This window comes from Linepithema humile, chromosome 3, assembly GCF_040581485.1.
Source record: "Linepithema humile isolate Giens D197 chromosome 3, Lhum_UNIL_v1.0, whole genome shotgun sequence".
Classification (NCBI taxonomy): Eukaryota; Metazoa; Arthropoda; class Insecta; order Hymenoptera; family Formicidae; genus Linepithema; species Linepithema humile.
Window position 1 is genome coordinate 25,022,537 of NC_090130.1, and position 23,442 is coordinate 25,045,978.

Here is a 23,442-nt window from a genome sequence, read left to right on the forward strand (position 1 = left end):
GCCGGGTGGCTACGCGCGCGTCGACTCGCCGCACACTAAAGAGAAACGAGAAGACAGAGGTGCTCGGGCTTGAAGTCGAGCGAAACTTTCCAGCGTCGTGGAAACTCGGCATTCGCGAAGGTGTTACGAAAGTCGTATATTCGCGAAATGATACCGGACGTCTCTTGTTACTTCAACAACGGGACAACGACGTTGCTTTGCGTTTACGTGCTTTACGATACGGTCGACCATCGCGAATAAACACGTGTTTCGCAAGCGGAACCGGAGAATCGATTGGCCGTTTGCGCGTGAAACGAACGATTTCGCGGCGTTATGACGCGTAAGTTTTGAAATGGCTGTGACTCAATGCCGCTCCGTTAATTTTGCATGCCACAGTGAACAGATCCGCTCTGGATAATTTTGATTTATCTCATATTCCTTCGTTAACGCATGTGTATGAATATGTTTCTAAGTAACAATAATTTACATAAAATGAATATTTCAAATGTATAAATATTTTTAATATACATACGAGTTTCTAGAAATACTGTGCATATATAAATTGCACAATTGATGAATACATTTTTTATTCATTAAAATGAAGAAAAGAAAATAAAAAATAAATTATTATTGCAAATTTATTACTTACCCAGAACGCGCAGAATGTAGCATAATCTCGTCCTGTAACAAAAAATAAATGTCCTTTAGCACTTTGTACAATTTGGAAATAAAATAATAATTTAGAGCATTAATATTACGATATTAAATATATTTATAAATATTAAATAATAATGCATATATTCCACGCATGATTATAAATACTTCTTCGTACATGGTAATGTAAAGCGGAAGCTCTTACGACAATACATTTTTTAGATTTATACTAACCATCCGGTTGCATATAGATTGTGTATAATGAATTCAATAATTGCCACGATACACGTAGCATTAGTCAGTTGCATGGCGCTATGCAATTAGAAGAAAAAAATGCTACGTCACAAAGTAACCGGAGTTCGTTATGGCATTAAACAGCACTTCGTGTGTGGCGCGTGTTCCTTGTGTGAACACAGTGTGCACACGCCCGTCGGACCTTCGAAAGTTCCGAAAAAAGGAGAATGAGAACGCCGATACTCGATCTACGGACGACTGCATTCACGCCGGGCGTAGATACATTTAGCAAGTTGGGATGACGCGGCAGCGCGCGGGGCTCATTGAAAGTTGAAGTGTTGTTTCTTGTTTTACGAAGCGGAAAACTACTTGGGTGCTTAAGAGATAATTTGTCAGACGGAAGACTGGGAGGAGCTGCTACTAGGATTCTAACGGGAAGAAACGCGTGTCTCTCTCTCTGTCTGTCTGTCTCTCTCTCTCTCTCTCTCTCTCTCTCTCTCTCTCTCTCTCTCTCTCTCTCTCTCTCTCTCTCTCTCTCTCTCTGCGATCTCAGCGCGTATGTATGTATGTTTGCGTATTTCATCGTTTACTCTCGGGCTTCACTTCAATCATGCGGATCTCGGGAAACCGACAGATCGTTCTGACATCTCAGAAAAAGTCCAAACGTGTGTTTGCAAACCTCTTTGATGTGCCACACATTTCAGGCTTAACTACACGCGCACACACGCGAATGCTTACCTTACACTCGAGTGTTATCGAGTAATCCGGTTCGAAAGTATAAGATCATCGTTACATTCAAAGATCGCGCGTTCAATGGGGATCGAGATGTTTTAAGGACCCTGGGCGCGGTATAATGTAAAGACTCTAATATTCTTATGCATAATTCATATGACATTATTAACCCTCTTTAAAGCGCACTCTTGTATAATTATAATTGTATAAGATCCTTTTATGATAATACACGCCACTAGCTTCACCCAGTCATCCCGCTTTGCGCGAAAGATAACTCGCTCGGACGTTCTGCAAATTTCGTTTTATGCTATTCGTTTTGCGTACGAATGGGGATGCAGAAGTTTGTCTCTATCGGCTCGTTCCAGCAGAATGAAGGGCCCGGATTACAAGTTCCGCGGAGGAAAATTACAAGTTATACCCGTCCACAGCGGCATACAGTTTTGCCTCGGTGTATTACTTCTGTTTTCTTGAAAATGGAAGCGGATATGTCCCGGACGGTACTCGCCAAGATTTTCATGAATATTCTTTAGCCGACACTAATGCGCTTTATAAATATGTATTAAAGCCGCGCGGATATCTCCGACAAATTAAGCTTTCCAGCTGCTCCGTAACCCTTCCCGTTCCTTTCAGCCGGCGCGTTGCCGTCGGAAAGACGCAATTGGAATAATAATCCTCCCGACGAGCGATCTCCGCATTGCGCCGATTCGTGGCGGAAGGGACTCGCTTTAATATTCCGCGGCCGTACCTATATTTTTCTATTACTCGACCGAGGGATTATGGCGTTATAATTAATCCGATCCGATTATAAGCCGCGTTAATGAGAAGCACCAGCGAGTGACCCGAAGTACATGTATGCGCGACGACGAGTATCGTGTGCTGCATTTTATATTAGCGCGAGCGAGCGAGCGCGCGTTCGTAAACGCAACACAGGCTTTCGCTCTCATTTGCGTTGCATGAACGCTCACTCGCTTCCTTCCCCCCTCCCGTAAAAAGTATAGAATGTAAATATCATGCGGGAAAATCATGCAAATGAGAAACAAAATTAATCCCAGTCTATAGCACTCGGCGAATCGTAAATGTGAGTTCTGATTACGGCCTTAACCAGCCGCGATCCGCTTGTTTGTTAGACCCGGCCACTACGAACGCCGTGCACGATTGCGCTATCGGTCACTAGTTTCGCGGGTAAACGAATCGCGCGGCACTCGCGAGTTTGTTATGCTTTAACCGTATCTGCATCGGAAGTCATACCGTTACCGAATCGCGTGAAAAACCGCACCGCTTCGCGTGAGTGGGATGAATAGTCTTTTATGCAGAGTTGCCATTTCGGCGTTAGATACGCTAGAATGTATCGAAGAATTATTTGATTCGTTACTTTAAAATGTTGTCATGATAATTAACATCTACAAATCGTAAATTAACGTTTTGCTGATGTCGAATTATTTCTATTAACATGACTTTATTTACACCAAATAATTAAATTAATTTTAAAAATGTATGCACGTTTGAAAAATAAAACGTAAGAAAATATTGCGCGAAAAGCTGATGTAGCACTAAATTTACATTCACTCTTAAAAAAATTATTAAAATCTTTGTTGAATAGTAATATCGTATAACAAATAATTTCTTTAAATAAATATTAAGTACTTCATTATGCTTCGACAAAAGAATAAAAGTGATAAATTTTTGTAAAATGAAAACTGAAATGTAAAACCTAACGCATCATAATAAAAGTTTTCATATATAATGAAGTAATAAAATATGTAATCATATCCGCTTTTTTCGATGTGGGAAAACCTACCTTCCCTCTCTGAATATATCCGCAGCCTATAATAATAATCTCGTACTGTCATATTTCCGTCCGATATTTGAGCGAATGTCGATCGTGGTGCGTATATTTTTTTCATTTCTAACTTCCGTTTCATACAGAGGGTATAATAGCGTCTCTACAGGAAATTCCGACTTTTTTATATAGCATGAAAATGGAAGTCACTCCCGCAAAGTAAGCCACGTCTCTCATGCACTAGCATAAAAAGCTAATCAGACATAAAATGTAAAATAAAAAATGTATGTACATTTTGTTTTTTATATATCTATCACGCATATTCTTTAGATATTTACATTCGAATACATTACATTACTAAAATATAGCAATGCTTTAAATCTCAGATTTCTTATAATCTACAACTTGATACTTAAAAAATTACTAATTCGTATACGCTGTATAAATGCGAAACGAATTTAAATCTTCTAAAGGCTATCTAATTATACAGTAAACTATTAAAGTAACAAGAATTAACATTTTCAAATCTGTCTATCTTCTACAATAATTTAAAATGTCGCAGAAAGCACATATTGCCTCGTGATAAAATGCAAAGTTTTATACGATTCTTATAAAGTTATATAACTCTATAAAAAAATCCTATGCATTTGTAAAAGTCAGCAAATACAGATGCTGTGCATTTGTAGGATAATCCGCTTCGGCGAATTCTGTCAGCTACGTCAAACTCGCAATCCATTTTCTGTTGCATCGATTCGGATTTAGTTAGTCACCGGCATTCGGACAGTGACACGTGTATCGCCCTACTGTCTATCACTGCCAAAAGGCAGCTTGACATGGTCCAAGCTATAGACTGTTTAGTAGTCAATAAATTATGAGATATCGATGTTCCACGCATGTATACAACGCGCGTAGACTGAAAGCTTTAAACCCCATTCCTATATTCGTTAAAAAATGCTTTGAAAGAGAGAGAGTAATAAGTTATTATTTCATCGCTTATTATATGGTATATAAAGCACATACACGCAAAAGGACACTCTAACATCACGTTATATGTACGTACAAATTTGATATAAAAATTAAAACCGCAGTCTTTTATTTTGTGCAATATTTATTATCATTCTGCATCTTTTTTTATATCTTGCATGTAAATTCTTTGTATAAATTATATATTATACAATCTACCGTAATATAAAATAAATAATAATAGTTTATAGTCTTTGTGCTACGCATTATTTGGTTCTCATTTACCTTCTATATTATATTTTTAATAATATAAATGTTAATTATTAAAACGTCAAAAGATTATTTAAAATGTTCTGCATACAATAAATGTTTCATATCCAATTACTGCGATGCTTTAAACGATTATTTTTTATCAAACGCAATGTATCGCTTAAACAATTTTTACTTCTCGCTTTAAGAGACTTAGATATCGCACATAAAACTCTAGCATTAACACAATGATCCTTTTCGGACAACGTTACGTTCGAAATTGCCAAGACGGTATATATCGCGTACAGTGAAACTTCCGCTCGGAAAAGTCTGCGTAAAGTTTCAGCTTTAAAACCAATTAAGCCAATATAAACTTGGAGGCTATGTACGGACGGTCTTCTAGAGGCGTAGGCAAGACGGTTGAAGTAACCGGAAAGGATAACCGACATGAGTTTGATGCGGTAACTTCCTGAATGTTTAAGTGGCATAATCAAGCGAAATAGCTAGCGATCCGAACGAATTAGCAGTTCTTTCATATGTTTAATGGCTCTTTGTGTCGTAAAAGTTCAATAGATAATACGAAATCGATAAGCAGATAGCAGATTATTTTTTCCATTAACAATTTAATTAAATTAATAATTAATAATAATTTAAATTTTAAAAAATATAGATCACGCATTTAAAATAAATATATATTCATACGAATCTGCATAAATAAATGTTCGTGAACCTAGCATATCATTTTCCAGCAGATCAAAAATAAAAGAGAGTTCTTGTCGCATGCAGTCGAGTTCTATAGTTCCTTATAGTTCTTAGTAATAGTTCTGGTGATTTTATCCAAAAAAACACCAATCGAAAAAATGATCTGCTAACTTCCCGTAGCAGATCATTTTCTAGCAGATCAAAAATAAAAGAGAGTTCTTGTCGCATGCAGTCGAGTTCTATAGTTCCTGATAGTTTTTAATGATAGTTCTGGTGATTTTATAAAAAAAAACACCGATCGAAAAAAATGATCTGCTACGGAAAGTTAGCATATCACACATATACTCAAAAATGCGTGTTTTTCGGGTAAAATAATTGTTTAAAAAATTTTCTAATTATTTTAGTCGTCAGAACTTTTTGGAAAAGCAATGTACTCGCCCAGAACTAGAAGAGAACTGTCTAATTTTTAGCAGAACTATCAATATGCGGCCAGCATATCACATATATGTACAAAAATGCGTGTTTTTCGGGTAAAATAATTGTTAAAAAATTTTCTAATTATTTTAGTCGTCAGAACTCTTTGGAAAAGCAATGTACTGGCTCAGAACTACACGAAAACTCTTTAATTATCAACAGAACTATCAATATACGGCCAGCATATCACATATATGTTCAGTGTCCTCTATTTTTTATCTGCTAACTTTCCGTAGCAGATCATTTTTTTCGATCGGTGTTTTTTTTTATAAAATCACCAGAACTATCATTAAAAACTATCAGGAACTATAGAACTCGACTGCATGCGACAAGAACTCTCTTTTATTTTTGATCTGCTAGAAAATGATCTGCTACGGGAAGTTAGCAGATCATTTTTTCGATTGGTGTTTTTTTGGATAAAATCACCAGAACTATTACTAAAAACTATAAGGAACTATAGAACTCGACTGCATGCGACAAGAACTCTCTTTTATTTTTGATCTGCTGGAAAATGATATGCTAGGTTCACGAACATCATAATTAAAATATAAAAGTTAAATTATTTTAAAACCATCAATAAATCGTGATCGTATTCTATAAAGAAAAATTCTATGAAGAATTTCAAAATTTATATTAATATTTCAAAGTCGACTCTTATTTTTCCTGTTTCGTGGGACTCTGACAAAATGATTTTATTTATAGAGACAATCGAGATTCACGTAAGGAACGCTGATATGGCTATTAATAAGTCAACAGGCGCTATTCTTGCCCGCACAGGGGTTGAAATATGCAACGATGCCTGTAATGCGAAATGATATATCGACGTGATGTCTACAAGTACTCGGAGCTACATGAAGCTGGTAAGATTTTGACGGAAATATGCTCGATAATTGGCATCAAACGAATTATGAACTTCTCGTGGATCAGATTTCCTATTAACGCGGCTTTCGCTACACTAAATTAATTTACTAACGTCATCAACGTTGTATATGTAATACAATACTGTGTTCTATAAATATTGCATAATGTTTTACTGACGTATTATAAATGGTTGAATAATATGACTGACGGACAACGCAAACATGTAAATATAATGCATTTTATTTTTATAAACAAATCCAACGTTAATAAAATTTAATCGTGTTCACACAATTTTTTAATAGCGTAAATAGTTTACAAAAAGATTATTTTGTAGGAATTATTTGATAATTGTAACGGATTTGTCGGACTGCCCTTGCAAGCTCTTAATGCTCAAATTATTATTTTACGAGCGTATTTGGGCGAATGCGTGTTCTCGCGATATGTTCTGTGAGTTATGCTCGAACGGTACGTTTGACTAATAAAATTCCGACAAGAAAGAAAGATAATTTGTGAAAGATATTTAACATTTTAATTCCCATAATTTCTATTAAAGGTTTTAAAAACAGAAATTATTTTTAAGAGATTGCTATAAAATACGCATATTACGTAATTATTTTACTTTTAAGAAGGAGTTTATATCGTGAATTTATGAAATTAGTTATTTTGAATTTACGCTAATTTGCATCGGCGAAGCTGATCGAGAAACAGATTGATTCGCGAATAATGAGCAACTATAAACGATTCCCATAATTAAACCGCTAAAACCTCAACGGTTAAAGCAATCCAATGTTTAAAACGGATTAATAAGCTACATGTGTGGATAAATGCGATGCCATAAGCGGTAGAATTCGCTTTAATCTGGCGAAATTATTTAATTAAATTGTATCTTCATTATATCGCGGTATCGTACAATACAAATACGCGGGCATCAATCATTATTTGTAAAGGTATCACGCATTCGATTTACGAAACTTAGAAATACGTCCCGATAATAATGCGATAAACAACTGCGCGTAAATATTTGTAATTCAAATCAAATATATATATATATATATGTGTGTGTATATTTTAGAATCGCGAAACCGTATATAAAAGCGTATTGTCATTAGACAAATTAATATTTATTGAAGCGAGTAAACTTCATTAGAATAAAAGACTGGCATAATTGCAATTCAGCATTATTTAAAGCTTGGCGAGTAAAATTTGCCAAACAATCGGAAAACAATCCTTTGGGGAAAAGAGATTGCGGATTGTGGATTCCGCACGATATATTTTCTCGTGCATTTGATATTAAACGCTATAAAGATGAAATGCATGCAAAGGTGATGCAAGATTTTCGTACAAGCTCATGCTTTACTATTAACAATATTGCCCGAGCACCTGCCGGTGAGAGAAGATTATTCTGATAATGCGTTTCCTCTATGAATTTCAGCTAAGTAACATAATACGGAGTCTCCTGAGCCCCGATGTTTCCCATATGTCTTGTCATCGTCAATTAGTCGAAAGCGACAAGTTTGAAGCTTCAAATCCCCGAGCTGCACTGAAGATAAAGTGCCTCGAGGAAAATTATGTGTCCATGCGTATATATTCCTCGAGAGCAGTAACATGCGATATTATCGTTTCCACGAAGAAACAAGGTGTACATTTTCAAATATCGCGATATTTTTAATTACACTCGAGCATTCAAGCAACTCCTTAGTAGGGGATGATAATTAACTCACACAACTCGTATCTAATTACATGCGAAATATAACCTGTTACGTGCATAGATAAGAAATGCAAACACAGTCGACTATATTAAGCATGTTCGTAGCATGCTCACTGTTCTTTTCATTATTTATCGATTAAAACAAGCAGCGAGTACGATACCGTATATTCAAAAGTAACTAAAACACAAGCTGCGTGCGAATAATCTCTGCAAATTACTCGGAGAACCGTATTACGTGATGGACAATTTTATAAAGTGAAAATTATCCTACTTATAAAATTCATGATATAATACATAATAAATATATATATATATAATAATATATAATAATGTGTATTACATATTAAACAACTTATATAATATTTAATTTTCCTGATAAAAATTATGATCGATCAAAATTTTTATAATTACCAACAAACAGCTATATCCGAATATTTAAATAATTTAATGTCTCACTCAGAAAAAAATATGTGTCATGCAAAATGTGAATAATATAATTAAAGAATTTTCATTCAAATGTTTCTCGCTGCTTCGATAAAATAAAAGTGTAGAAATTCGCATTTAATTTCTTCGCGGCGTTGATTAATCGGGGAACAGAGCTCTGTGCAATGTTAAATAAACGTAATCGAAATATCAACGATTGCGGAGCGTAAGTGGGACCGGCGAGGGACGAAACCGAAGCCAATTTATAACGCACACCGCGGGACCGAGTCGACTCTCTCAATCTTTGGGCACGGTTAGCTGGATTACAAATCGTTTTGGTCGCTGATGTAGGCAGGCAGCCGGTCCCGCCTGTGCACGTACGATGTTAAAGCTTGTAACCAGCCGTGGCGAGAGAACGAAGGGAAGGAGGCCCGTGAGTAGCAAGACGACGTCAGATGGATGCCCCCATTAATTAACAGCCATCTTACGGCATTCGCTCGCGGCTCTGTCATTCATTCGAGTCACTTCCCTTTTATTGTGGCTTATCGTTGCTTCGCGGGTCGCGCTTTGTCGGACGGAACTCGGGATTGATATCTCGCGAGAAAGTTTAAATACGTGATGTTATTAATCAATGATTAAGTTTCGGACAAAAAAATTTCGCTAATAAAGAGCAGAATCCCTTTTGCTAATTTCATTAATATCGCAATAATTCTTTTACAAAAGATAAATTATTGACATTAAAGGATTGTAGGTGACAATATTATTTGGTCAGGTTCGATTATTCGAATAACAGATGCTTCCTAAAGTGGATATTTACTTAACATGTCCATAGCCATGTCAATTGATTTACTGCAATTAATAATACTATGCAAATTGATATGATTCGGGACACGAATTCACCTCGCAATGTATAGCCTTAGGGTTAAATAGGACAGTTCTAAAATTACAGGACATCGCTTTATCCCGCGGAATACATGATGCCGCATATTAAAGCATAATCCGGGCACATCTGGATCTTTGATTGCATGCAATTTGCGGCGACGGCCCGAGGTCATACGAAATTGTTCGAGTGGGCATTTAATGGGCTTATTTCGTAAGAAATTTCCATAAGACTCGCAGCAAGGAACCGTCGACCACATGTTAGATATCATTATTATCGATGCCTCTGGGCAGTCTTGTGACTAGCGCATGCTTTCCCGGCGGATATCCTTCCCCCTTTCTTTCGATAATCGAAAGTAATTACTCGGCGCGGCCACTAACACGATAATGCGCTGCGACCAAACTGCCCTCTCCCACATGTCGCGCATACGTGTTCCGCTCAAGTCAATATCGTTTCCGTTTATACATATATCCGTTTGATGATACTGCCGCTATTGAGTACTACTCTATTTGCGAACACGTTCTATATGTAATTATTAATTATCCGCGCGACTTCTGACATAAATTTGCACACCGTAGTACATTGTATTCCGCTAATATTGATCGTCAATGTGAACTAGAGCGAAAAGAAAACTATCGAAACGATAAGTCACGCTACCACATCAAGTGCCTCATAATTATAACTTAATCAGATTTGTGTAATTTTATATAACGTGAGTTTTGATGCTTTATTTTTGTCATAGAAATTCAGACGAGAATAAAAACACTGTGAATGGAAACAGTTTTTTGAAAGTGGAACAAATATTTCTTTTTTTAGTCGTGAAACAAATGTCTTTTTTACACATTTCACCAATCATTTCAAAATATGTTATATATTCATACGGTAAATATTAATTCGGCATTGTTTCTTTCACAAGAATAAAAAGATACAATACATCAGCTTTGCGAAAATATAAAAAATGTATATGTGTGTGTGTGGATTTAAAGATTGTAAAATTCAAACAAATTCCTGCGATAAGCACATTGTTCCAATAACATATTTTAGTGACACACAAAATAATAAATATCTTTTTTTTTAATATTGTCGGTCAAAAATGGGAACTGTAATCCACGTCGCTTATATAGCATGAATATTTCATCATTTTATTCGTATTCGCCGGATACGATTGTTTCTAGGCTATTTCCCGGCAACGTTATGCCGTTGTGCGTACGCTCGCTTACGCGAACGTTTTAATTATTGGCGCGGATCGTGCCGATGAAATTTTATACCTGCTCATATTCTTCCACTATATTTCCCAGTGCACTCGCGCAGTGCGTCACACTTTCATCCTGTCGGGATCGACGCGAGCTATAGCGACGACACGTTTCGTTCTAACGAAAAAGCCACATATATACGCGTCTCGCCTTTCACAAGTCACGGTAATAATTCTTTGAGGGAGACATTGTCGCGCGCGAGCAATTAATTCGCGTTAGATTCGCTTTGATCTATTACGGCGCGCTATCACACGGACGCGGAGCGGCGCGCAAGCCAATGGCTCATGTCGAAGATATCGGAATTCCTGCGGTCGGTCGCTTCGATAAAATTAATACCGCTGTCAAACGTAATGCAATTAAAATGTAAATTCAAGCGTGAATCAGGATTTCGTCCCTAATGCCCGCTGGCCAACGTCGGTTATTACGTATTACGCATTATTACATGCTATGCGCACTCTCTCCTCCCCTCTCCCCCTCTCCTCATGCCGACATTGTTTAAATTTAACATTGCGGCGTGTGGTCAACGTTCCTCTTAGCTATTCCAGCTTCGAGTCTCCATTTCGACGAAAAGACGAAATTTTCATTGGATTGTTTCGAGATGATTATAAGTAATTCGGCATCTTTTTGAGAATTTTTGGAAAAAAATAAAGATTGCTAATGATATTTATGACGGCCAATTTGATCAGTGTCAGTCAGAAGTAGCGATTTTATTATTTACGTATCTTTATCGTTGCTTTATCTGTTTCTTTTTTAATCGCATTAACGATAAAACGTACTAATCAGACCAGCAATAAATTAAACGTATATTTTACTGAATAATTGTATAAATGCCGTCAAATATTTGGGCTTTCGAGAATATATCGAATGTAAAATTCTCACCGACAATTCTTTGCTAGTTACCCGAGTGTACATACATACGTGAGAAAAGAGAATACTTCACACACTGCTATTTGAAATTGTATCGAAAATTGCTTCGCTATATTTTTATTAAATATCGACATTTTCGAGGATTACTGTTATTCAAACACATCGCCGTTACGATGAGATGATATCGATTTTAGAAGTTTATTGGGAGACGAGTGTTTGCTTGGGTAATCGATTTTTCAGATAATGGAACATTCGCTGGGTTAATATTGAATTTTACGTACTATACAAAGCAAATCTGATCCGACGAATCAAACGAAACTATCATTCATAGTTTTATTGTTCAAGTTGCAGTTTAATCTACGTGATTCACTTAATTATTTGACGTTTCTATAATTTCCCATTATGCTTTACAAACTTTCAAAATACCATATTTCGAGAATTGTTGTTATAAATATCCTCCTTTACTGTCCAACAAAACCACTATCAAATTATTCGAAAAAAAATAATAAGAAAATTACAAGTGTGAAAGGTGTGAGAAAATAAAACAGGTGTATGTGCTTTGCGCGGTCAAGTTTAGAGTTAATCGCCGGTGGTTTCGCGGCTATTAGGATAACCACGATTATTACAAGGAAAAACACTGACACATTTACCGGTAACACAATCTGCGGTCTCAATCTTGTTAACTCGACCGGATTTCTTTGGGTTGAAACGCGGGGGCCAACTGGACAGGTGAGCGACAGTCGGTTCAGTTTATCGTGGACTGCCACCCCGCTAGCCTTACGCCTCACAGAAGCTCGCGTGCAGCGATAATTAAAGCTGCCGACATGAACGCGAAATGCTGAAATTGAACCGAGCCACGTGGCGAACGGAAACACGTCCTTAACAGGCGTTCGTAACGGATGCGCCATCGTTGCCCGCGAGCTCGCGCAAAATGGATCGATCAGTTTCGTGAGCAGAATTATACCTTTCGTTACGGTTGAAGCATCCAAGTGCGATGGATCTGGCTACAAAGATTTTTAAAATTACATTATTTATTCCGACGAAATATTATTTGTAGTTATTTAGTTGACCGGAATTTAGTTTTCCGGAATTCTTCACTGATTTACGCGTGAATGCAATCTCATTGATTATAAATGTAAGAAATTTAAAATGCATATATAGTTCCTTAACTTATTAACATTTTTTATTATTTTCCATTATGTTATTAAATTGTGGCAAATAATAATGTGCATGCAATTAGCAAATTACTCGGGCAGAGTAAAACAATTTGGTATCTGCGCATTTAATACATAATTTCTATGCAATCCATATAAAGTGCAATTTTTATTTAAGTGCACTTTTAATAAAAAAATGTAGGATTTGGATTAAATTTATGAACGTAAAAATTTTAATTTTTTCTTTTAACAAAAACTAAATCATGATAACAATTAGAGTACTTAATTATTTAAATATAGCAGAGAGATAATAAAATTAGCAACTTGTAATAAGCTATTTTATCAACTAATTATTAACTTTAGTAACAGTAACAGTCGTTAAGTATTGTTTAAAATAATTAATTAAAATAATGAAAAATTTTTAAAGATAAATTTTATTTCTCATAAAATAGAAAATTTTAATAATAAGATTTTGTCATACTGGTTTTTAAATCATACAAATCATGTCAGTTAAAAATTGCACTTGAAAGAAATTATGTATTCTGGAATTTTATCTAAATTGCAGAAGCAGGAGCACGTTTTATCGACATCATAAAAACACAAACGTCATTATCACACGAGTATTTGTCTCGCGGCTAGAATTCACGTTGGTGCGCGTATCGTGCTGTCCCAACTGTGGTATAATACAGCCCAACTACCCGTGCAAACACTTAACGCGATCCCAGAGCGTGCGTTTGTTTAGTTACATTTCCGTTCCCGCGCCATAGTGCGATTGTAGTCGCACATGCCCGCATGTTTCTAGTGAAAATACACGCGTTTGATTATACCGAGCATTAAACGTCGCGCTGCGCGACATTGGTAATCGCACTCAGAAAATATCAATTTAAATTGTTCGGCAAAACAAGGCAAGCAAATCTAAGATTGTATTATCACAACAACAAATACAAAAACTGATTGTATGAGATATGACAAGAACTTGGAAACTTTTATTTTCATAATCCAACTGGTTCGGGATTTTAGTGATTTATTTCTACCTTAATTTTTTTTTACCTTTCGCGAGAGGGATATGAAAATTCTTAATTAAGATATTCAAGCAGTGAAAGCAACAGTAATATAATCCGATGATATAATCCAGACGCAATTTCGCGTATATGTGTTCTTTCATAAAGCTGTTAAAGAATCTCTTATCGCTTCAAAGGACACAGAACGCAGCGCGTTTCAAAGATTGCGGCAACAAGCATAATAAAATGGGTAATATAGCGCGGAGTAAGACACTCACGTCATCGTTTCGCAGCCCGGAAGGATGTCGTGGACATTCCTAATTTCATAGAACTGTGTGACCGTAGTAGTTTCAAAGCTGTACGTTTGCAAACGACATCGCGTCCGGCTCAGCCATTACTACTTCGGGGACAGTCGTAATGTATACCGCAGACGTTTTGAATGTATGGCTAAAGCCTACAAACGTTGGCCGCGGAAAGAAAATCCTGCGAGTGAAATGCGTTTTGTCGGTAGCCGACGTAAATATATCAAGGATGCCCGTCTTTTGATCTCCTACATGAAATTAAATAATTTCGTTTCGCGCAACCTCTCTTGAGCGATCACGTTTTACAATCTCGAGAGATTGGATTTAAAATAAATATTGAATCCTTTACAGAAATAGAGAAAATGTGCCTCAATCGATAAATGGAACGCGAATATACTGACTGACATGTGAGAAGAATAAGATAATCGATATATTTAAACTTTCAATCATGATTTTTTAGAGTGGCTCGAAATATAATTAAAAATCAGCGTCATGTCAATTTAGTTAGCAGAAATAGTTTGGATATTTTATGCAAAATCCGTCTTATGAAATATATAAGTTAATAATTTCCGAATGTATCGTCTCTATTCTCGTGGTATGAGTGTTTTGAAAAAAGCGGGTAAAATCGTTGATTACATCCGCAGGATAAAGTTAACAAAGTTAATTCAAGCGACTGAGCCGATGGATAATACAGCGGTAATCGTCTTGCTTCCGCATACTCTGTGCATACTGAAAGGCTTCCCCGTCCTGCCGCGAATCGAATTAGATTTTTCAATCAACCGGATACCCGTCGCGCTGGCGAAGAGGGAAGAGGGGGCGAGGGGGAGGAAAAAGGAATACGGGATTCCTCCTTCCATCCAATATGCCACTTTGCGATGCGCGCGCTCGCGCGCAGTTATCCTCCGGCGCGGCAATGAGTAGTTAAGGAAATGGAAACTCATCGGCTAAGGACGTGCCGTGTGAAGATGAAGAGACCAGTCTCTCTTTCTCCGCGGGCGAGAGGTGCCAGCCGCGGTCAGCGAGACACGCAGAAAGGATCGCGCCAGGGTCGCGGTACCGCTCGTGTCGCTGACCTTCTTCGCTACCTCTAAACCTTGGCGAGATGCAGCCGGCTTCTTCCGCGTTCGCTTCGGCCATCGTGCGTTCTTATCGAGTATCTACAACGCCGACCGTTGACCCGATCCGAGCTAACCGTCATTGACTCTACTAATCTTTTACATGTGAAGTATAGAAAAATAAAGAGTGAAACACCGCGTAACATCTTTGTGCAATTCGAAAAGACATCTTTCCCTCCGCGGAGAAAAAGAGGCTAATTGAGAAGTTATTGTTTGCGTGCTAAGTAGAGGGAGCTTACTTTTAATTGCAATGGGGCTTAAAAGTTTTTAACTTAAGTCAAACTTTGTTCCCTAGGATGAGCCGTTGGAAAAACACATTGTTCAATCGATAAAATATCTCAATGACATTGTTGTTAGAAAATTATATTTCGATTAAATTTGTGTAATTATGTAATTTGTGTTTGATAATTTTTTGACATGCGAAAAGTTGCACATTTTATACGTGTGCGTTCATCAAAATTTTTATAGAGAAAACTTCTTTTGTGTGTACTTCAACATGATATTCTCTGGAAAAAAAAAACAAAAAACTGCTGGAGTAAAGAGCTGCAAGGAACATTTCCGCGAGACTTCGTTCTCATTACTTATTCTGGTAATGTGCAGACACCGGCCCTGCGCGTTCTTAAAGTCAGTGAAACTTTGATGCCGCCTTCCGCGAAAGAAGTTCTATGTATTTTACCCTTCAAATTTCCGGGTATATCCCGCAATTCGACTGAGCCAACAATAAGAGGGGTGAGGTGTACGAATACCGGCAAAGTATGTCAAAAGTAGCTTTCGCGTTAAAGCATCGAGGCGCCTCGGCGAATTCTAGAAGTCCCGGAGTTTATAGCATAAGAAACGAAGTAATTGACGTTTATAGCACGGAGGCTTTCACCGACATTGTATAACCGATACCGATGCCGCGTACAGCGAGATCCATCGTAAACGTACGCCGTCGTAATCGTGATCATAACAAGAGAAACTTTTGAATAACGTTATCTCATAAAGTTTTCATTTTATATATAAAATTATGAAACAAAAATACATTTTTAATTTTTCAAAAACTTTTAAAATATATATAAAACGTGCTTATTTCATTTGAATAAAAAAGTTTATCACCTGTATTCGTGGTAGCGCTTGTCATCCAAGTGCAATTTCTTGTCAAGCACCGCTCTCACTTAAAAACTATTGTTTTCGCGTTATCACCGCGGCGAAGAAAAAAATATTTACTCCGCAAGAAGCACAAGCGAAAAACCCGGAGGAAAATATTTCCGAACGCTTTCACGGGTGAACGAAACATCGTCTTCGGCTGCGGACGATCGCTTCGCAGGTCCACATCCGGAAGGCATCATGCCCGTTGCACAGCACGTAGACCACACGGGGGATCTTGAGCATGCGAGACGCCTGGTCGCATTTGGTAGGCAAATGCTCGGAAACTCCGCCGTCAAATATTGAGACACGTACACACCGAGTAGATGGGAGAGGAGAGAGAGAGAGAGAAAGAGAGAGAGCGAGACAGAGAGAGAAAGCTGCGTACACACGAAACGGCCGCACGCGGAATCCAGCGCGAGCGAGCGCAAGCTATTTATGTAAACGACAGTTCCCGGCGGTGTCGGAGGCGCGTTCGCTTATATTTCCGGCATTTTGCGAACACATTACGGGATATTCAGGTGACATATTCGCGCAAGCCACCCCTCTCTCACTCACCCTCCCCGGCCTGCGTCAGCAGCGTTTCTTTCGCCCGACGATGACATGCGACAAGCAAACGCAACCGACGTCTCTTCTTACGGTGCGTCACGTCGCGTCGTGATACCTCTGTTTTCCTCCTTGGCGTTCTCTTTTTCTCTTTCTCTCTCAACTTTGTACTCGTTCATTTGTTTCACCGACGACTAAGAGGTGGAACGGTGGCGGATATCGCGCGAGTAAAGCCACTTCACCGTCGATAGCTTTACGCTTCGTGAAATTATTTCTGCCAGTAGCGTACTATTGTTTGTGATATATAGCATCTTTGGAGATATCCTTATCCTTTTCTTATCCCCTTTTTATATAGATAATGTTTTTTTTTCATTTTTTATACAATGAGATTTATATTACTATATTTTGTCTTCCTGTTTTGTCTTCCTGCTTTTTCTCTTTCTCTCTTATCACACTGGTTTCTGAGTTAGAATGAAAAGAACTGAGAAGGGTAAATAGAGGAAGTACGTATATTCAGTACACGGCAACTTTGTAAACTTACATTCTGCGTTTCGTAATTAAGCGTTGTAATGCCTTGCCGTGTACGCATAAGCGCTGGAAGCAAAACGCGCGCGTAAAACAGCTAGAGAGACGGCGGCGTTTTCCTAGCAAAATCCTCTTCTTTGTTTTGTATTGTTCCAATCGTTTCGACTCGCAAGACGCCAATGGGAAAGAGAGAGAAGTACGGAGAGAATAAAGTGAGATACCATTAGCAATGCTATTACTTCAGTCTTAACGGTAACAATAGCTAATTTGAATGTATTAATGCCAAGTTGACACGGCAACATTCTTTATTCGGTTTAGAGGCTGGATAAAGAACTGAGATATGCGGAGAGTGCATGTAGCAATTACGTGCAAGACATGCAGCACATTTGGTGACATTCATTGACGTTGAAGCTTTTAATTTAAGTTTAATTAACAGTATATCAATTAATATACTTTATTAAGTTTAACAAAAGTTTGATTAAATGAATTGAGTATCTTTTAAAGCGAGCAATTTTTTATAAAATTATTTTATTAAAGAAAGAAAAAGAAAAAACTTTTCAGAAGTTAAAATTTATTAATACTACTTTTAGAAGAATTATAACAGAAATACATCATTGCGATGTCACAATTTCATTTTTCGCAAAAAATGCAATATATTGTTATTTTTAACAAAATTCATTAATTATCCATCTTCAATGCAAGCTAAAAATATAAATAAATTAGAACGCTTCTTACCTCTGAGTAATGCTATAAATTACTATAGAAGCAAGTATTTTAATCTTAAATATAATATATCTCTCTTTTTTACGTATATGATATTTTTCTTCTCTTGTCTTTTTAGATGTATTTTTCAATAGATAAAAGCGCAATAAATTTACATTCCGAAAATTTTCCTTTTCACTTCCGTTACCATTTTAACTTATTGTTAGCAACTAGTATGATAAAAGATAAAGAGAACAGGAAGATAAAATAATGTAATATATATCTCATTTTTCAATAAATAAAATTGTGTTCGTGAATATCGGACGATCAATAGAACATTGTACGTTATTTACTGACAGTGTTGCACAATTATCGTACAATGATATCGATCGTGTAAGGACGTCTCTTAATTTGTATAAACGGGCCCGGGTGCATGCGCGAAATAACCAGGGCAGCTCGCCGACGTGTCGCGTTGCAGCGCACCGGCGAGACCGGGCGCAGACAGAGTGGTGTGGCGGCCGAGTAAATGCATGTATATTGCTTCATGAATGCGCGCGGCGATGAGCTTGTAGTTAGCCGACGTTGTGCTGTCATTATTAGCGCGGTGGCTGGCTTATGCGCGCCGCGCATCCAGAATCCGCGCGGTGACAAATGACCCCCGCTCTGACAGACGAAACGCGCCGGAAGCAATTTGCGCGCCTGGAAATTCGCGGGGATTCCGTGCGCCGCCTAAAAATAACGAGCAACCAGGAAACACGCTCCCCCTTAACTCCTCTTTCCGCCGATTCGTTCTAATTATGGTTCTGCGCGCGTTGACCGCTTTGCTGTGCAATCGAAGAGCTGCCGCGAAAAACCAGTTGAGCTCAAAAATATCACCTCTTCACCAGAGAATAAGATACTTTTTAATCTCTGCGAAGTTTTAGTCACATCAGGTGAAAACTTTTACTCGATGCAAAGTTTACATAATCTCCGATTGCAGATGTTGACATTATTGTTCTTTAAATATCACAATTAATAAAAATATTTGTATGTGATGGATTTAAGTAATGCCCAGAAAGTGCATTATACATATACAAAAATTAGGTCAGAAATTAAATTTTACAAACTTATGCCACTATTTTACGAGAAACGTTTAAATATGTTTAAAATATTTTGCTAAAGTTTTCTCGCAAATTTTGACAGATAAGAGAGATTGTCGGGTTTCTAACAGCGAAATGCGATACACAACGCGTACAACTTTCGAAAGTCTCTTAAATTCCTACAGCTAAGATTCTAATCATTGTTATTACTCGCTGTAATATACGTTCACATTCAAGTCAATGTTTGGATCCGCTAAAGGCAGATCCTGACCCCTTATTTCTCGTTTAATTACGCCGTAGCCCGCGGCAAGAGGGTGAAAGATAACTGCAGGTTTTGGTTCTTGGATCGATACAGCGAAACAAGACGTGAGGAAGGATTCGTCAAGCCGATTCCTGTCTTTCTCGCGCGGCAAAGGAAACACGATGAGCTTTGTATGAAATTTCTTGTATCGAATTAAAACGGCAGAGAAAAGGAGAGAGAGAGAAAAAGAGATCAGGGGGCACCGAAGAGATACAGGGAAAGTGACGGTGTTACACCCGACGTAACGGCGGTCGCGTAAACATCCTCGGGCCATTCGTTTCTTCGCGAAAAGTGCAATGTGCTATTAATGTCATCAAGACTGATGGATGATAATTTCTTGCTGAAAGAACTGAATTATAACTTTAAATGGTGATACACGCTTATTTATTGAGCCTTAGCTTGTTCTAGGTGCTATTTATTAATATATTTTACATGTTTTGTCGTATATCTTACATCTAATTGTCGAACGTTTCGGCACCTTTTTTTGGGCCTTCTTCAGCGAATCTAATTTTTGTTGCGTCTTCTTAGTCAAAAATTTTTGAAAACTGGCTGTTTTTTTTTGCGTGAAGGTCTCTTTTGTCTATTTTTACAACTTTGTCCAATACTTGCTTTTTCCTCGTGTGTCAGACATGGCAACTTTGTTTTCTGACTGTCTGGAATTTTATTGTGACTTGTTACTTTTGGTATTAATTCGTTTCTTACTGTACTTACAGTAAGAAACGAACAATACACCAAGAAGTAACAAGTCACAATAAAAATCAATCCAGACAGTCAGAAGAATTAAGTTGCCATGTCTGACACACGAGGAAAAGCGAAGGGGTGGACAAAAAGTTCGTAAAAAATGGACAAAAGAGACTACACACAAAAAACAACCAGTTTAAAATTGACTAAGAGACGCAACAAAAATTAGATTCGCTGAAGAAGGCCCAAAAAAAGTGCCGGAAAACGTTCGACAATTAGATGCAAGATATATTTTTATAAACACATGTAAAATATATTAATAAATAGCACCTAGAACAAGCTTAAGGCTCAATAAATAAGCGTGTATCACCGATTTAAAGTTTTAATTGAAAAAACTGAGCCTAATTAAAAAAATTCTTTTTATAGAACTGAATTATGGGCTCTTCTTACGCGTTAAACGCCGTAACGATCGCCGATGACCGACGCGTCAAATTAGATTTCAAAGTTAGTCGAGAAATCGTTAACGTTCATTCGTCACGTTAAGAGACAGATTCTGTCTTAATAGGAAAGCGACGTTGTCCGCGAAAATATTATTCCGGAAGAAGGGCCGTGAGTCGGAAAAAAGGAAAGTTCGGTTGTTGTTACGCCCGGGAAATATTACCCTTTATCGCATCGCGCTCCGATCATTGCCGAGCCGATATATGGCGGAAGCTTTATTCCCGATCCCCTTTTCAATCTCCTGATGGGACAATTTCCTTCGAAACGGCGAATGATCAGGCCAATATCTATTTCTGTACCTTTTTCAGCCGGTCCCCGTCCGGTGCGGCCCTACAACGCCGTCGATCTCTATTTCTATTAGCCATTTATGGCCGATGAGTTACTTTGTGCAGTTTCATCGATTCCGTTTGGCGGCCTCTCGATCGTGCCGCGATATCGGTGGCCGAATAAATCGTCGGACCATTGTTACCGATGACTGTGACTGTGTGCTCGAGCAATTCGGATGGCGCATCGAGCGTAACAGGATCTAATCTATGAAGGAGATATAAATTTCGTCCGGCGATATTATGTAACGAAAGAAACGTAGTCGCGATGATTGCGCGATTATGAAATAAATGTCTCCCTCGTTTCGGAAATTTTGTCAATTTGATCGAGATCAAAGCAAAATACTGGCCGCCCGGAAGCGAGGAAGATGGATCCCTCAACCGCCAAAATTACTAGTGATTCGATAGCTCCGAATCGACTCGAGAACTCCATTTGAGGAATCAGCGTGAAATTATTTGCTGATTCCTCAATATGTTAATCCTTAAATGAATGCTCCGGAATATCGAATAACATTTGCATATTATTTCGAGCATGAAGTCGAATGAAATTGCCTTTTTATTTTGTCGAACAATTAGGTTTAACGTTTGTGCACTTTTTTTAAATTTTATTTTATTTCAAACAAAAAATTCGAGGATATTGCAACACACAAGTTAATAATTACAGTAGCTTTATCTAGTTTATTATAAAACAACTCTGTTCTGTTTGCAAACTTCTAAAATGTAATTAAAATCAACGTATGGGAGAAAAACTTAACAAAAGAATCAATCTACGTAGAGCGAAAGAACCAAAGAAAAGCGGACGCAAACGCTACTGTCGGTCTTTTATTTCCCAGCTAATTAGCGAAGAGACCGCGCAATCAGAGATTTTTCGCAACGAGAAGATATAATTACCGGATTCGCGAAGGGACACGAATCCGGCTCCGCGGTCACGTCCGAACGTAGATATTACTCGGCTGCAATTTGCGAGGTCGGCCCCGCACGCATTATAATGCACGATGCGTTCGCAGTCGGCACGATCGCTCGCAAAGTAAAATAATGCGGCACGCGCCCGTTATTTTTATACCGAAATTCGCGGTTGCCCTCTTTTATTCCGCGCTACAAAGCTGCGTACGACGTGGGAAACGAGGCGCGGATAATTCGCTCCCTGTGCTCGGCGGTCGAGAAAAGAAAGACACGTCGCCCACGTTGTCTCGCAGTCTCGCCGGAGCCATTTTGTACCGGAGTGCCGAATTGCATCGCGGTCGGATATTCGAAAAGAAAACGCGGATTTGCCGCGAACAACGTGTATTGCGACACGACGTTCTGCAATAAGGAAAAAGAAAATCCGCCGTATCGTAGCTGTAATGTTTCGTATTGAAATTATCACCGACGGATCTTTCAATCGGAAAAATGATCCAAGAACTCCGTAACACGGCGGCGAACAATGTTCCGATAATTACACGAAATTATGAATCAGCTTAATTCATTGCGGATATTCGTCGCTGACATAGAATTAAACCGATCGCCAGCCTCCCGCAGATATGCGTAATATCGCGGTCATTAATTATCTTAATTGGGGAACCGTTCTGGTACGGCACCGAATGGCAGCTATACCGAAGACCTGCACACAACAGGATTGCAACAACCAGAGTCTGCGGCTTGGCATTAATCCATCATCTGTCTATTCACCGATTCGTGTAAAAGCCACGGTAACGATCACGTTCGGTATTTTCGATTAATAAATATATATATAGAGCATCACAAAGGAAAAAAATCGCCAAAGTTTGGTGTCGAAGAAAAATGCATCGCGCGCTAGAAGCTCTTTGTATAACGGGTTAACGAATTGCAAAGGACTCTTTCGGGAGTCACGGTAACATCGCTTCAATCCTACTGTAAAAATGCAATTTCCTGCGTTGTTAAATATCAGCGACGATGAAAAGCCCGGCTAACAAGTCATTTGCAAATTTATAAAGAGTAAGGAGCATGCGCTCTCCGCGTGCGGGATAATTTCGCAGCGGTTAGCGCAGCGTTATGCAAATCCTCGGAAGTACTTCTCTCGCGGGTCGGAAACGAATGAGGCTATCCTCGTCCCGGGGCCGCGACACGTCGCCGTCGCCGACATCTTCATACCAATTTTACGAGCCCGCTCGCCCGAACAACGCTTCTATTTTCCCCGCTTTCGTGATGTCGCGCGCGCGCATCCCGCGCACACGGCGCGTTGCATTTATGCATGCACCCCCGGCGGGTTTCGGAGCATTTTATGCCCGACGCGAGATGCGGCGACGACGAGACTCCAAGTTCGCCGCTGTTTCTCGTCAAAACAACGCCATGCGCCGGGTAATATTGGACGTG

At 38.4% G+C, this 23,442-nt stretch overlaps 1 long non-coding RNA gene across 1 annotated transcript in view; it reads right to left on the minus strand.

Annotated features, from left to right (window-relative positions):
• The window catches only part of LOC105668814 (uncharacterized), a 133,706-nt gene that overhangs the window by 76,949 nt on the left and 33,315 nt on the right, over positions 1–23,442 (minus strand). Inside the window, exon 3 of the long non-coding RNA XR_001100175.2 lies at positions 629–660. This is a non-coding gene — a long non-coding RNA (uncharacterized lncRNA). The remainder of the gene's footprint in view (positions 1–628; positions 661–23,442) is intronic.